We start from the raw sequence: 12645 nt of genomic DNA on the forward strand, positions 1-12645 counted from the left end.
GAGGCGTCGGCAAGCCTGGAACGCGCCCCGTGGACGCAGGCTCGCAGCCGTGAGAACGACTGGCACCCGAGGCTTCCAGGGACGAGACGCCCTGTGAAGCTGTGCCCGGGACTGCGCCCCCCGCTCCCCTGGCAGCCGGCACTGCGCGGGCCGCACGCTGCCGCCAACGCCTGCAACCTGGAAACATCACACGGGGAACTGTCAGCGCACAGGACGGCCTCAGCCAAGAATCCCCAGGGCCGCGGGCCGGCCCGGCCACACTTCCAAAGCACACTTGCAACTACAGGTGGTACTTAGCACAGGAAGCCTCGGTTCCTCCCGACTGAGGTGCCGAGCCAGACAGAAAGCACGGCGGGAGACGCCAAGACCTGTGGGTCGGTCGCTGGCCACAACTGCGTCGCTTCGACTGAGCTTCTGCAGGAAGGCCCGAAGGCCAGAAAGCCCACCGGTCTGGGGGATTCGGGAACCCCACGGCCCGGCAGGAGGGGTCAGAGGCCAGGCGGGCCCCAGCCGTGTCTGCCGCACACAGGCCTGGGCACTGACTGAAGATGGAACGTCGCGTTTTTCTCTTTAAGTAAAAATCGATGAATGTGCTCAGACATCTCGTAAACGCCGACTGAACAGACTCGTCTGGGAGCCTCGCGGAACTGGACAAGAATCCCCGTCTCCCCGCCAAAGCGCCAGCTGCAGAGTCGGTGAGGGTGCCCGGGAGAGCGGGTGAGACTCGAGGCCGGAGAGTGCGCGGGGCGGGCACCCTCGGGTCCTTGCACTGGGCCGGCCCGCTGGGCTGAGCAGCTCCAGAAGGGCCCAGGGTCTCCTGAGCGCCAAGAGCGAGGCTCAGAGTAGAAATGTCAATGATAATGCGAGAAGTCAGTTCTTATTCCGCTTATTTGGGGGGTGGGGATAGGGAGGGAATGGCAGGGGGGATACCCCGTGGTGCTCAGGGCTTTCAGAGGTTACTCCTGGTTTTGTGCTCAGGGAATCACTCCTGGCGGGGCTCAGGGGGTCACATATGGTGGCAGGAACTGACCCATATGCTCAGGGTACTAGACAGCCCGGACGCCCATGCGTGTAGTGGGCGGCCAGCTCTGCGCCCGGATTCCGTGCCGAGCTCGTTCTCCTCGAGCTGCCGGGCACGAGTCTTCGTTCCACCCGCAGAGGACGGCTTTCTTTCGCACTTACTGTCTGTTCCCCTTTTGAAACGTTCTCCAGGGACCACAGAGGGGGAGAGCCCCATCCAAACTGCCCGAGGTGGGCGATGCCCCCGTCCCCTGGCCGAGAGGGGCGGAGGGCACGGGCACTGGGGCCCTGCGGGAAGCAGGAGGGGCTTCCTGTTGTTCGGTTTGGTTACGGGCGGGAGTTGGGGGTCACCAGGGTGGGAACCCCGGCAGTGGGACGTGCCTTCTCCCCCGGTGGGCTCTGCCCGGCCAGCACCCTTGCCCGCAGCTCGGGGCTGTCCATTCTCAGACGCCGGCCGGTCACTGCAGCGAGAGGCATGGCCAGGGGCTCCAGAATGCCATTTCAGAACCGGGCTCTCACCTCGGGGAAACTTCCTCCTCTTGGCACGTCGCCCCGCTTTCAGGCGCGCGCGCTCTCTCTCTGGTATTCAGGGGATAACACACAAGCCCAGCCCTCCCCCGGGTGCCCCCCGACTCTGCTATGGGAATGACTTACGTTTCCTGCTGGATTTTTCCAGTGGGTAAATTCAACATTGCCACTAAGCCATGCCAAGTAAATAGCGATGAATCATTCCCAGAAATTAGTCTCACGTTAAACCAATTATTCAAATGTCCGAGAGTAACACGAGCCGGGCGCAGCTCGGGAAGGATTTGTAACACAAGCCCCGCGCAGGACACAATGAGGGGCACCTGAGGAGGCCGGCCCAGCTGCAGCGCCACGCACCGGGCATCGCCGCGTTCCCCGGCTGCCCGCGGGAGGCCCGACGGACACCCCTGCCCTCTGGTGCGCACCGGCAGGGATTCCTCTCTGTTAGGGATGCCAGTCGGGCCGCGAGGGAGGGAATAGTCACTGCTCAGACGCAGACGGGACGAACCGACAGGAACGCGTCTCGATTCCTAACCGTCCCGGACACTCTGCACCACGTACCCCGAAACAGAATCTGTGATCACCTTCACAGAGGAGGGTCTGGGGAGCCACGTCCTCGGGGGATGCCTCTCCAAGAGGGAGGCGTGCAGCTTGGGGGAGGGGGGGCCGGACCGCCCCGGGGACCCCCAACCCTGGCTGTGTGACCCTTGACAAGTGTGAGAACCCGACAAGCCTGAAGCTCGCCCACACGTTCGCAGGACGGGCCCGACGCACGCGGCGCGGCGCTGCCCGTGGCCAGGAGAGTCGCTGCAGACGTCTGTCAGGCCGCGGCTGGCCGCAGTCCGCCAACTCCCCTCAGGATCAGGTTGAATTCTCTCTCCCCGTTTGAGAGGAGGCCAGGGTGCGAGCTTAACGCTTTGCTCCAGGGAAGGCCCAGGGGCTTCTGAGCGCAGACAACCCTCCAGAGCCCGCAGGACGCAGGGCCCGGGCGGTGGGGGACGGTGAGCTCAGGCGGGGGCCTCTCCGACACCCGGGAAACTACCCGGTTCCCCCTCACGGCAGCGTGCGAGAGCCCGGGTCAGGGGGCCAGGCCGGCCGCACCCCACAGGCATGGGTATGCGCAGGTGCCGCGGTTGGAAGTGCTCCCTGGCGGCAGCTGCCTGGCGGGTTGGGACACAGGCTGGCAGGGGGCCGCCAGCTGCCCTGCCTGAGAGGGGGCCGCTGCCATTGCCCCCACCTTGCCCCTCCCCTGGCTCCCTCATAGCTGCCGCCCAGCTGGGGGGGAAAAGAGCCCCCCGCCCCCCACGGTCTCTCGTCCACGCCCAGTGCCAAGGCAGAGCTGGGGGGCGCTGGTGCTGCCTCGGACGCACAGCCGCCAGGCACCCCACCGGAAGCTGCTGACAAGGGCGGGCAGGGTCATCCCCGGGGATGGGGACGCAGGACAGGGCCCTCCCCCGAGACTGAGGATGCAGGACGGCCGGCTCTCCCAAGCCCGATGCTGCCCGATGCTGCCCAAAGCCCCCCAACTCCAGCTGTGGGTCCAGAACCCGCCCCGGGCCCCCGCAGGCCCGCGCCCACTGCTCAGGCCCCAGACACGGCCCTGGTGGAAGCCCCCGTGCCCACACCGACCGTCCTGTGACGCTTCTCCCGCTGCGTTCCTGAGCGCGCCAGGCCAGATCCACGGGTAGCGCGTGCCGGGGCGGGGGTGGGCGCAGCAGATGGCACGCACGTGCCCAAGGCGCGGATCCTGGCGCTCAGTGCCAAGCCGGCGGCCTCGGTCGTCGCTGCAGTCGAAACTGCACCACAGCAGGGACCCAGCTCCAAGCTCCGACCCACAGCCTGCCGCGGAGTCTTGCCCCGGCTCTGGGCGCGCATCAGACTCTACCGGGGCAAGATGAGCGATCGGCACTGAAGAGGGGGGCGGGTGTCCAAGAGCGTTTCCAAGTGCTGATTTTAAAAGCGTTTTTATAGGAATGTATCTTCCTTTGATCCCCTTAATTTTCACCTGCTGTCAGGCCAAAAAAAGGAGAGAGAGAAAAAAAGGGAACCACTAAATATGCCGAAGATCAAAACTGTTTGAGACGTGTGACAGACAGTTCGAGTTAAATTATTTTTTTTTACAGAGGAGGAGCCCCGCTCCCAATGTTTGGAAGAGGAGCACTTTCTCTCGGACGCAAAGAAATGAAGTGTGGGGAGGCAGGAGGGGTGGGGGGGGGGACGACACACTCCCCGAGCCAGGCTCAGAGGCTCACAGCGACCCAGCAAGCACCAGGGTCCCCAAGTCAGGACTCCCGACTCCAACCACGAGTCCAATTCCCAGGCCTCCCAAGGAAAGAACCACGTTCAGCACCGGGGAAGACTATCTTGCGTCTCCCTCCCTCTGCCCCTTCCCTCCCTCCCTCCCTTCATCTCTCTCTCTTCCCCCCTTTCTCCCTCTCTCCTCCTCTCCCTCCCTCCCCCCCTCTCCCCACTCTCTCATACACACACCCCCAGCCCCTCTCCGGGTGCCGCCATCGTGACCCTTGGGACCAGCAGTCAAGGCGCAAGGCTCGCTGACAGCAGAACCAAGAACTGCCTCCTAGTCTGTCCCCTGCGCCAGCCCCCGGCTCTTCTCGTCACGGGGGCGCGGGCAGGTACTTTGGAGCGGGCGTCTCTGATCTACCATGACCTGGTTAGCCTCAGAGCAACTCACCCCAGGTGGGCGGCGGTGCATGTGGGGACCAATCTCATCTATTTCTTCGGGGAGATTATCAAGCACACGTGCACGTGGAGACCTTAGACATGTAACACAAGATACGCAGCCGCCGGAGGCTTCTTCCAGACAGCGAGTGTCACTCGGAGTCCCCCACGGCGGGAACAGCACGGCCCCGACTGCCGAGACGTTGACGTTCCTGGGGAAGGGGGAAGAGGCCTCGCCCCCACACTGCACAGCGGACCCCCCCCCCCCCCCCCCGAACACACATGCCCACAGGCACCAGGTCTTGTTTAGCTGAACTCGGGTCCAAAACAGCTTCCGCCCAGCGAGACAGAGCCCGGCTTCCCGGATTCAGAGCTAAATCTGTGAACAATCCTCAGAGTTTCTGATCTACAAGTATCTTTGCTTATTCTGAAAAAACAAAAAAAAATTCAATGAAATATTCTCGATTTCTGCAGTGCCATCTCTCCATTTCACTCGATCTCAAGTCTAACTGGGTGCTTGCTACAAGAGAAATTCGTTTCTTCTACAGAGCCTAAATCACCTGGTTCGCTCGGGTTTGCTGGTTTTGGCTTGTCCCTTTTTTTCCCTTTCTTCTCTCTCTGGGCTGTTAGGTTTCCTTTATCACATGTAACTTTTTATCACTTCTTAAGGGTCTGTTTTATTTTCATGTTTTGTTTGGGGGCCACACCCGGCAGTGCCCAGGGGTTACTCTGGCTCTGCACTCAGGAATCGCTTCTGGTAGGCTCAGAGGACCACTCAGGATGCCCGAGATCAAACCCGGGTCAGCCACATGCAAGGCACACAAACACACCCCTAGCAAAACGGGTTTAAAGACAACTAACAGCCTTGCCAGTTTCCATATTTCCCCAGAAGCAAGATTAATCTTGGGTTTCTGTGACTGCTTCTCTCTCGCCCGAGTCTTACTTGTGTCCTGGGTGCTGTGAAATCGTTTCTTGCCGTGAACCACGCAGTCAAGGGCGGCGACGGGGGCCACCATGGTCCCCAGCGCGGCGGCAAGCATCGCCCTCGGGCTGGGGAGAGAACGCAGCCTATGACGGCTCCACGCAAGACACAGGACATGTGGGCATGTGTGCTGTATGTGCCTGTGTGCTCGGGCGTGTGTGTGTGTGCTCTACTCCAGGGCAGAGAGGCCACGCTGCCCCCGCTCGCCAGGGCCCTTCACGCGTGCGCCCACACAGGCCCACGGGGGCAGGACAGCAGGAGACGGTTCCCACTCGTTTTGAGTTCCGAACCTGAAATTCCTTTAAAATTCCTTTTAAACAACGCGACGCTTTCCTGAGGGAAGTGGGGGGCACGGCTGGCGGTGCTCAGGGATCACTCCTGGGGGCTCAGGGGGACTGCATGGAGAGCCCTGCCCGCTGTCCCGTCGCTCCGGCCCCGTATTATGCCTTTTCTGCAAAACAACGGGCTGATCAGCCTGACGAGACAGAGAGAGTGGGGCTGGGGGCTGGTTAAAAAATCAGCTGCAACAAACCAAACCACACTGCGCGCTGGGAGGAATTTTAATTTCACCGACTGTAACAGCTACCGCAGCTTCAGGAAACTAATGGTGACAGCTTGATTTATGAATTTTGACATATTTCTTGAACTGGGATTACATTACAGAGAAGTGGAATTCTAAGCGAGCCCGGTCTTGCCCACATATTCAGCCCGTGAATCGGGAGCGGGGTTCCGTGCCACCTGTTTGTGCCGAGGAAACCACGGCAGGGTCGGAGGGAAACCCGCTCCTGGCACCGAGCACCGAGATCTGGGCACCACACGGGGAACAGTCAGCCCTGCGAGGGACGGACACGAGCATGTCGGCTCAGAAAGCGTTTGCGGCCAAAATGACCGGGGGAAAAAAAAGATGCTTCTTTGACGTGAGCGCTCCTGTTTGCTCTCGCCTGTCTCCATCCACCCACTGGCAGAGCAGAACGGACACGGAACGTGGAGGAGGAGAGTTACCGTAAACCCGCGAACCCCGTGAGCGCGCCGCACGGATTTCCTCGTCAGTGGGAGACTCTGACACGAACCAGAGCTCCTCATTCATGGTGCAACGGGAGGCCAGAAAGGGGAAGAGACGCCGCCCCGAGAGGCCACACGGACCCAGCAGCAGGCTCTCCACTCGACAGCAGCGGAGACGAGAGGGGAAGCCTCTCCTGCAAATCTACAGACACGCAGTGCTCGGGAAAATGCCCGCAAGGCCAGTCGGGGCTCTCAGAACTACCCTGTTTTTTATTTTTATTCGGTCGTGTTCTTTTTTTCTTTTTTGCTTTTTGGGTCACACCCGGCGATGCACAGGGGTTCCTCCTGGCTCTGCACTCAGGAATCACTCCTGGCAGTGCTCAGGGGACCCTATGGGATGCTGGGAATCGAACCCGGGTCAGCCGCGTGCAAGGCAAACGCCCTCCCCGCTGTGCTCTTTCTCCAGCCCTACCCTGGGTTTTAAGTCCCTCCAGAGCGTAAGATTTATTGACGGGGCCACATGTTGTGAGTCTAGCAAAGACCAACTGGGACACAAGACCTAGAGCCACCGGGATTGTCCAGTTATGTGGGGCGGGGAACGGCCGCAACGCTTCCTGTGGGGAAGAGGAGCGACATCGCCGTTACCACACAGAGGACGCAGAGAGGGTGTCACAAGAAACCAGACGGGGAAGAACTGAAGAAACCAGGGGAGGGTGGCAGTGCCACCGAGCCCTGCACTGCCGAAGGAAATCAAGGGACACCCAAACCGACAGGGCACACGGCCTCACCTGCCAGTGCTGGCTCACGTATGTATGCTGCGGCCTTCATGCAGAGACAGACACGCCCATTCCGAGACGGGTGCTGGAATGCACCACCAGACCCGACCGCCACACCGGGGAGAGATTTAGCCTAAATTTGGAGAGAGCAGAGGCCGGGTGGCCGCCGGAAGCAGAGGGGGCAGGAGGGAGAGAGCTTTCTGCGTGGCCCGAGGCCGCCCGGGAAGGGAACGGTGTCACCTGAGCTCGCAAGGCCGAGAGAAGGTCCCGGAAGAGACTGCCTATCGGGAAGGCCGCATGGCGCACACCTGCCAGTTTACAGCCCCGGCCCCCACTTATAACACACCCTGCCCCCCAACCCTCAATCGCCTGGGGCTGATGGGCCAGCGGGTACCGATGGACGCGGCAAGAGACCAACCTAAGTGACCCAATGAGACGGGGGCAACCCGTTTCCACTTCGTGATCTACCAGAGAAACGCGAAGAACACTTCCAACAGAAGGAATCGGAATGCAAGGACGGAATGCCTGCCTGCTCTCGGAGGCCCGGGCCGAGGTGTGGAGGGCCAGAAATCCCAGCCCTCCTGCAAAACAAAACACACACACACACACACAACCACACGAATCGGCAGGTACAAAATAACCAGGCTATGAATGCTCAACGACGGCAAATTTAGCCTAAATTTTAATGAAAAAAAGTAGACTCGCAGGGGCTGGGGCAATGGTACAGTGGGGAGGGCGCTTGTTTTGCACACAGCTGACTCGGGTTTAATCCCCATATAGGCCCCTGGGTACCGCCAGGTGTGGCCAAAAAAAAAAAATCATCTACTAGCACTAAGAAATGATTGGCAGGAGGGGGGAAAGCAGGGATGGGGATGAGGAGAGCAGTCACTGGGGGGCAGGGACGTGGCTCAGAGCTAGAGACATGCTTGCTAACGTGAGGCCCTGGGTTAGGTCCCAGCACGGTGGAGAAAAACCCACAACCCCCTTTTTAAAAGTAATCACTTGTGAATATCACACAGCTGTTCTTAGAGCCTGAAATACAGACACAAATACATTATAAAGATAGCATGGTAAGTTGTATCTGCATATAAACATGACCTAAGCATGAAAGATTTTCGAAAATATTCCAACATCCAGAACTTAGAGAACTACTTTTCATCTGAAAAAAAAAAAAAAAAGTCTTTTCCAATATGATCAGGAAATTCTTGAAGGGCAGGACTGTATCTTATTTACTTTATATTTTAAGAGTCTAAAAGGGTGTTCAGGGGCTGGAGTGACAGCACAGCGGGGAGGGCGTTTGCCTTGCATGCGGCCGACCTGGGTTCGATTCCCAGCATCCCATAGGGTCCCCCGAGCACTGCCAGGAGTGATTCCTGAGTGTAGAGCCAGGAGGAACCCCTGAGCGCCGCCAGGTGTCCCAAAAAGAAAAAAGAAAAAAAAAAAGGGGGGGAGGTTCAGTATGTAGAGAATGCTGTCCAGATAGTTCAAAAATAAAAAGTCTCATTTCAGAAAAATGTTCTGCAAGCCTCCCATGGGGCAGGTACAACCGAGATGCTTGGAACATCACAACGGGCCAAGATTTTAATAACCTTATCCTAGAGGCCTTCTTGTGTGTAAATCTACCTTCGCAGTATGTAATTCTGAATGGGGGAGCCGAAAGAAGTGTCCTATCCGTACACATCTGGAACCTTCCAACTCATCCCAAACTTTCTTACTTTTAAATGTGGGGTGCTTCACGACTTTGAGTGTCACCTTGCACAGGGCCATCTCATCAGCTGCCAAAGTGAGACCGAACTTCCTTTCCACGTGCTCCCTTGCCTGCACGAAGGCTCTGCTGTGCGTGTTCGAGCCGCAGGGAGCAAACCCGCGCACACCCCGGGATGCTTCTCTGGTGCCGGAGGAGGAAGCGGACTCAGCAGCGCGCCTCCCTCCCTCGGCACGAGGGACTCCAAGTCAGGCAGGGGAAGGCCTGTCTAGTCCATCCAGTCCTCCGGGGGGAAATCAAGGCACCTAAAGGAAAACGCCTGCCTGTCCACTTGAGAAAGCGCACGGGGCTTCACGCGGAAGAAAAGCCTGGTTTTTCTTCTAATAAAGTATTCCCTTACAGGGGGCCGGAGCGATAGCACAGCGGGGAGGGCGTTTGCCTTGCACGTGGCCGACCCGGGTTCGATTCCCAGCATCCCATAGGGTCCCCCAGCACTGCCAGGAGTAATTCCCGAGTGCAGAGCCAGGAGGAACCCCTGTGCATCGCTGGGTGTGACCCACAAAGCAAAAAGGTAAAGGTAAAGGTAAAGGCCCTCCCGTTGATCGTCAATTTGCTCGAGCGGGCCCAGTAACGTCTCCATTGGAGACTTTGTTGTTACTGTGTCTGGCATATCGAATACTCTCGGTAGCTTGCCGGGCTCTCCGAGAGGGGCAGAGGAATCGAACTCGGGTCAAAGCAAAAAAAAAAAGAAAAATAAAGAAAAAAGTATTCTCTTACAGAATTTACAACAACAAGGAACGGAAGAACAGGGAAGAAACCAGCGAAGCGTCCGTCCCGCATCCTAATAAAGCCGCTGCCCGGGAACGCTTTCCTGCTGCTCGCGGCACTGACACCCGCGTGCTCTGGGCCACAGAAACCAAAACAGAGTCTCCAGTTCAGGCCCACAAGGGTTTAAGATTAAACTAATCGCTACAGACAGAGTAAGGAAGTGCTATGTAAGTCGAGCACAAAAACAAGGGTAAGAATAGAAGTCATGAGCATCTCGGGTCACCGCCCCACGGGACTCGGGAGAGGGAAGCCCACCAACCCACCAGGATTCCAGAAACACCTCAGTGGCTCACGTGAGCTGGAGATGCCTGGGAAGACTGGGAGAAGCACTTGCCGACCGGAGTACACGCAAAGGACAGACCCTCCAGGGCCGGGCCAGATGAGGCGGCCGCACCCCCCACTGGCTCGGACTCGGAGCCCCTGTCCGCCCCGTTGAGGGCAGCGCGCGCCACTGTTCTGGCCAGGACACACAGGCCCTGACGCTGCTGCTCGGTAAACGCCAGCCGCGTGGAGCCCCCGCTGGCCAGTCCAGCCTCAGCGTCTTCAGCCTCCCGTCTCTTCCGAGAAAGGGCCCAGAGCCTCCAACCGAGGCCCCTGAAGGGGAAAGGGCCACAAAGGGGCAGGGTCTCCCACGGATCACAAAGAGGGACCAGACAAGCACAGAGGGCCCAGTGTGCCACGGGCCTTCCTTACCACGCTTGCACCGGTCAGGGACAGCTGAGTCCCTGGGGCCTTTGGGACGCCTGGGTTCAAGGGGGAGCAGGGGCCCCTTGACAGGAAGTGGTACCTGGCTGTCCTATCGCCCCCGAGCTACAGTCACTGGGTGAAGGAGATGGCACCTGGGGCTTGGCTTGCAGCCTCAAGATGTTCATTCGATGCCCCCCAGCCCCCTCCCCCCAGAGCCCCCAGCGCACACGTGCCAGGGCCTGGGGGAGAGCAAAGGCAGGAGGGGGCAGGGAGCCACGCGAGACCCTCCAGGCTGTGAGCTCTGCAAAGGCTAAGGCGGAGCAAGCGTCCCTCATTGAGCGCGGCCGAGACACAGCAGACAGGAGGGGTCAGTCGCCCCTTCCTCGGTGAGGGAGGCCGGCGAGCCCGCAGCCTAACTCAGCCCGGGCACCCGGCAGAGTCCTGCGATTCTCCAGCACCTGCGGCCACCGCGAGCAGGCAAGGGCCCGCAGCCACCGTCCTGAGTCGGATTTGGGCTCACGGGGAGGAAGACGCCGCCAGCACACCCAGGGTGAAACGGTGCCAGGCTTCCAGGAGGCAGGAAAGAAGCCAGCGGCGCTGCATGGCCTAGGGATGCGCGAGTGACCGAGGCGTGCTCAGCCTCAGAGAACGGGTTCCTTCGGACCCTGGGCTCAGAACGGCCGCGGTGGGGGGCCCACGCGTGTCTGCCCGGGGAGGAGCCCACCCCGGCTCCAGCGGAGGATTCCACGAGCCTTTCAAGGGTTACCACGCCCTGCTCCTCCTCCGGAGGCCAACCCAAACCCGCAACAAAAGCACAGTTCGACACCAGGAAAACCACCTCCTTTGTGCTCCGGAAGAAAGGCAGGTTGGTCATCAAGAAGGCAAAGGGCTTTATGCTCTGGCAACGCTCCCTTTTCGAAAACCAGCCCGGTGATTTTCCAAGGGGCACCGGTACTCTTCCACTCACCGCTGCGTGAGGCTGTGGAAACGACACCCGCCGCGTGTGACAGGCCGCACGTGTGTGCCTCGTGTCCCCTCCCCTCTGCTCCTCAGGGGATGGGTCCACAGACCCGCCTCCATGCGCACCAGGGTCTCCTCAGCCTTCTACCGGGTTGCTGTGTCGGTTCCGTAAAGTCTTCGCACTCTCCCCATGGCTGTGACATTTGTCGGCGCTGGAAGGCCGCCTCGGGCTTTTGATGCTTCCTGGGGTTTGCTGGGACGGGCTCCTCTCACCACCTGGACGCCCGTCCTCCCCTCTCCTCCTTCAGAGTTGTGACTGGGTGGAAAATGTCCACGCCAAGGGCCGGCTGTCACTGCACTGTCCACAATGCCTTGGCTGAGAACAGGCCACGGTTTCCTTAGGTCAAGAAAGCCCGAACTGCATCCTGGACTTGGTCAACTGCTGGGCTGTGGACACCCGGGGCTCGGTCACGTTTCTTGGGGATACGCCGCCATCACGACGAGAACGGGCGACCCTGCGGGCTGCACAAGCCGTGAACTCCGGCCTGCGGCCTAAGTCTCAGACGATCACTGGACCTTCAGCTTAGCTCAATGCTCCCCAATGTGGGTAACAGTGCTCCCCAACCCAGGGGCCACTGGGACAAGGTGGGGGGGGGGGGTAGGGTGAGTAGTAACCTGAACGCAACTGTGGTGGTGGGGGGGGGGGGGGCCATGGATTTTGTTCATGTAAAGAAGGAGACTGCCAAGGGCGACACAGGTGACTGTTTTCCTGACAAGGGCACCAGGTTGAGTTTTGGGACCTCTGATGCTCCCTCACACAAGACACAAGACACAAGACACAGGGACTGAGAAAAGTGGGGACTTGCGATCTCCTTTCTGGACCCTCTGCCCCAACACACACACACACACACACACACACACACACACACACACACACGTTTCTCTCGCAAATGGCCGTGGATGCTCTAAATTGTCCTATGATTTTTTTTTCGTCTAAAAGGACTTTTCTGTCAGAGTTTTAAGTGCCGTCACTGTGCCGTCCTCTGACGGGTCAGATCGGAACACCTCAACGCATCTGTCTCTCGCCCAGAGCTGACGGTCTGCTCAGGCAATAGCCGTGAGCAGGAAGCCCGCACGGCCAACCTCGCCCAGGCGCTCCCTCCCTTTCCTTACGGTGCCGCGGGCAGGAGTCGGGAGCGGTCGGCCACATGGGCTGCGCAGCCCCGCTTACCGCTCTGGGCCCGGCGAGCAGGGGGACCAGCTTCCAGGAGGCAGCTTGCAGCCGGCACACCGGTCAAGGACTCCACCAGGACCGGCGGGGCAACTCCCCCGCCCTTCGGGGGAGGGGGGGAGGGGCAAAGGCACAGATGCGCTCTGCATGTCACACGAGCATCATTTTGGAGACAGAATTCACCCAAGGTTCCAGCTGCACGCCACACGTGATTCGCCGGATGAGGCACACGCAGGCGGGCTCGATGGGC

At 59.8% G+C, this 12645-nt stretch overlaps 1 protein-coding gene across 1 annotated transcript in view; it reads right to left on the reverse strand.

Moving 5' to 3' along the window:
- The window catches only part of ATXN10 (ataxin 10), a 95946-nt gene that overhangs the window by 27778 nt on the left and 55523 nt on the right, over nucleotides 1-12645 (reverse strand). The gene's annotated exons all lie outside the window — the stretch shown is intronic.

The sequence above is a fragment of the Sorex fumeus genome, unplaced genomic scaffold, assembly GCF_029834395.1.
Source record: "Sorex fumeus unplaced genomic scaffold, SorFum_2.1 ptg000153l, whole genome shotgun sequence".
Classification (NCBI taxonomy): Eukaryota; Metazoa; Chordata; class Mammalia; order Eulipotyphla; family Soricidae; genus Sorex; species Sorex fumeus.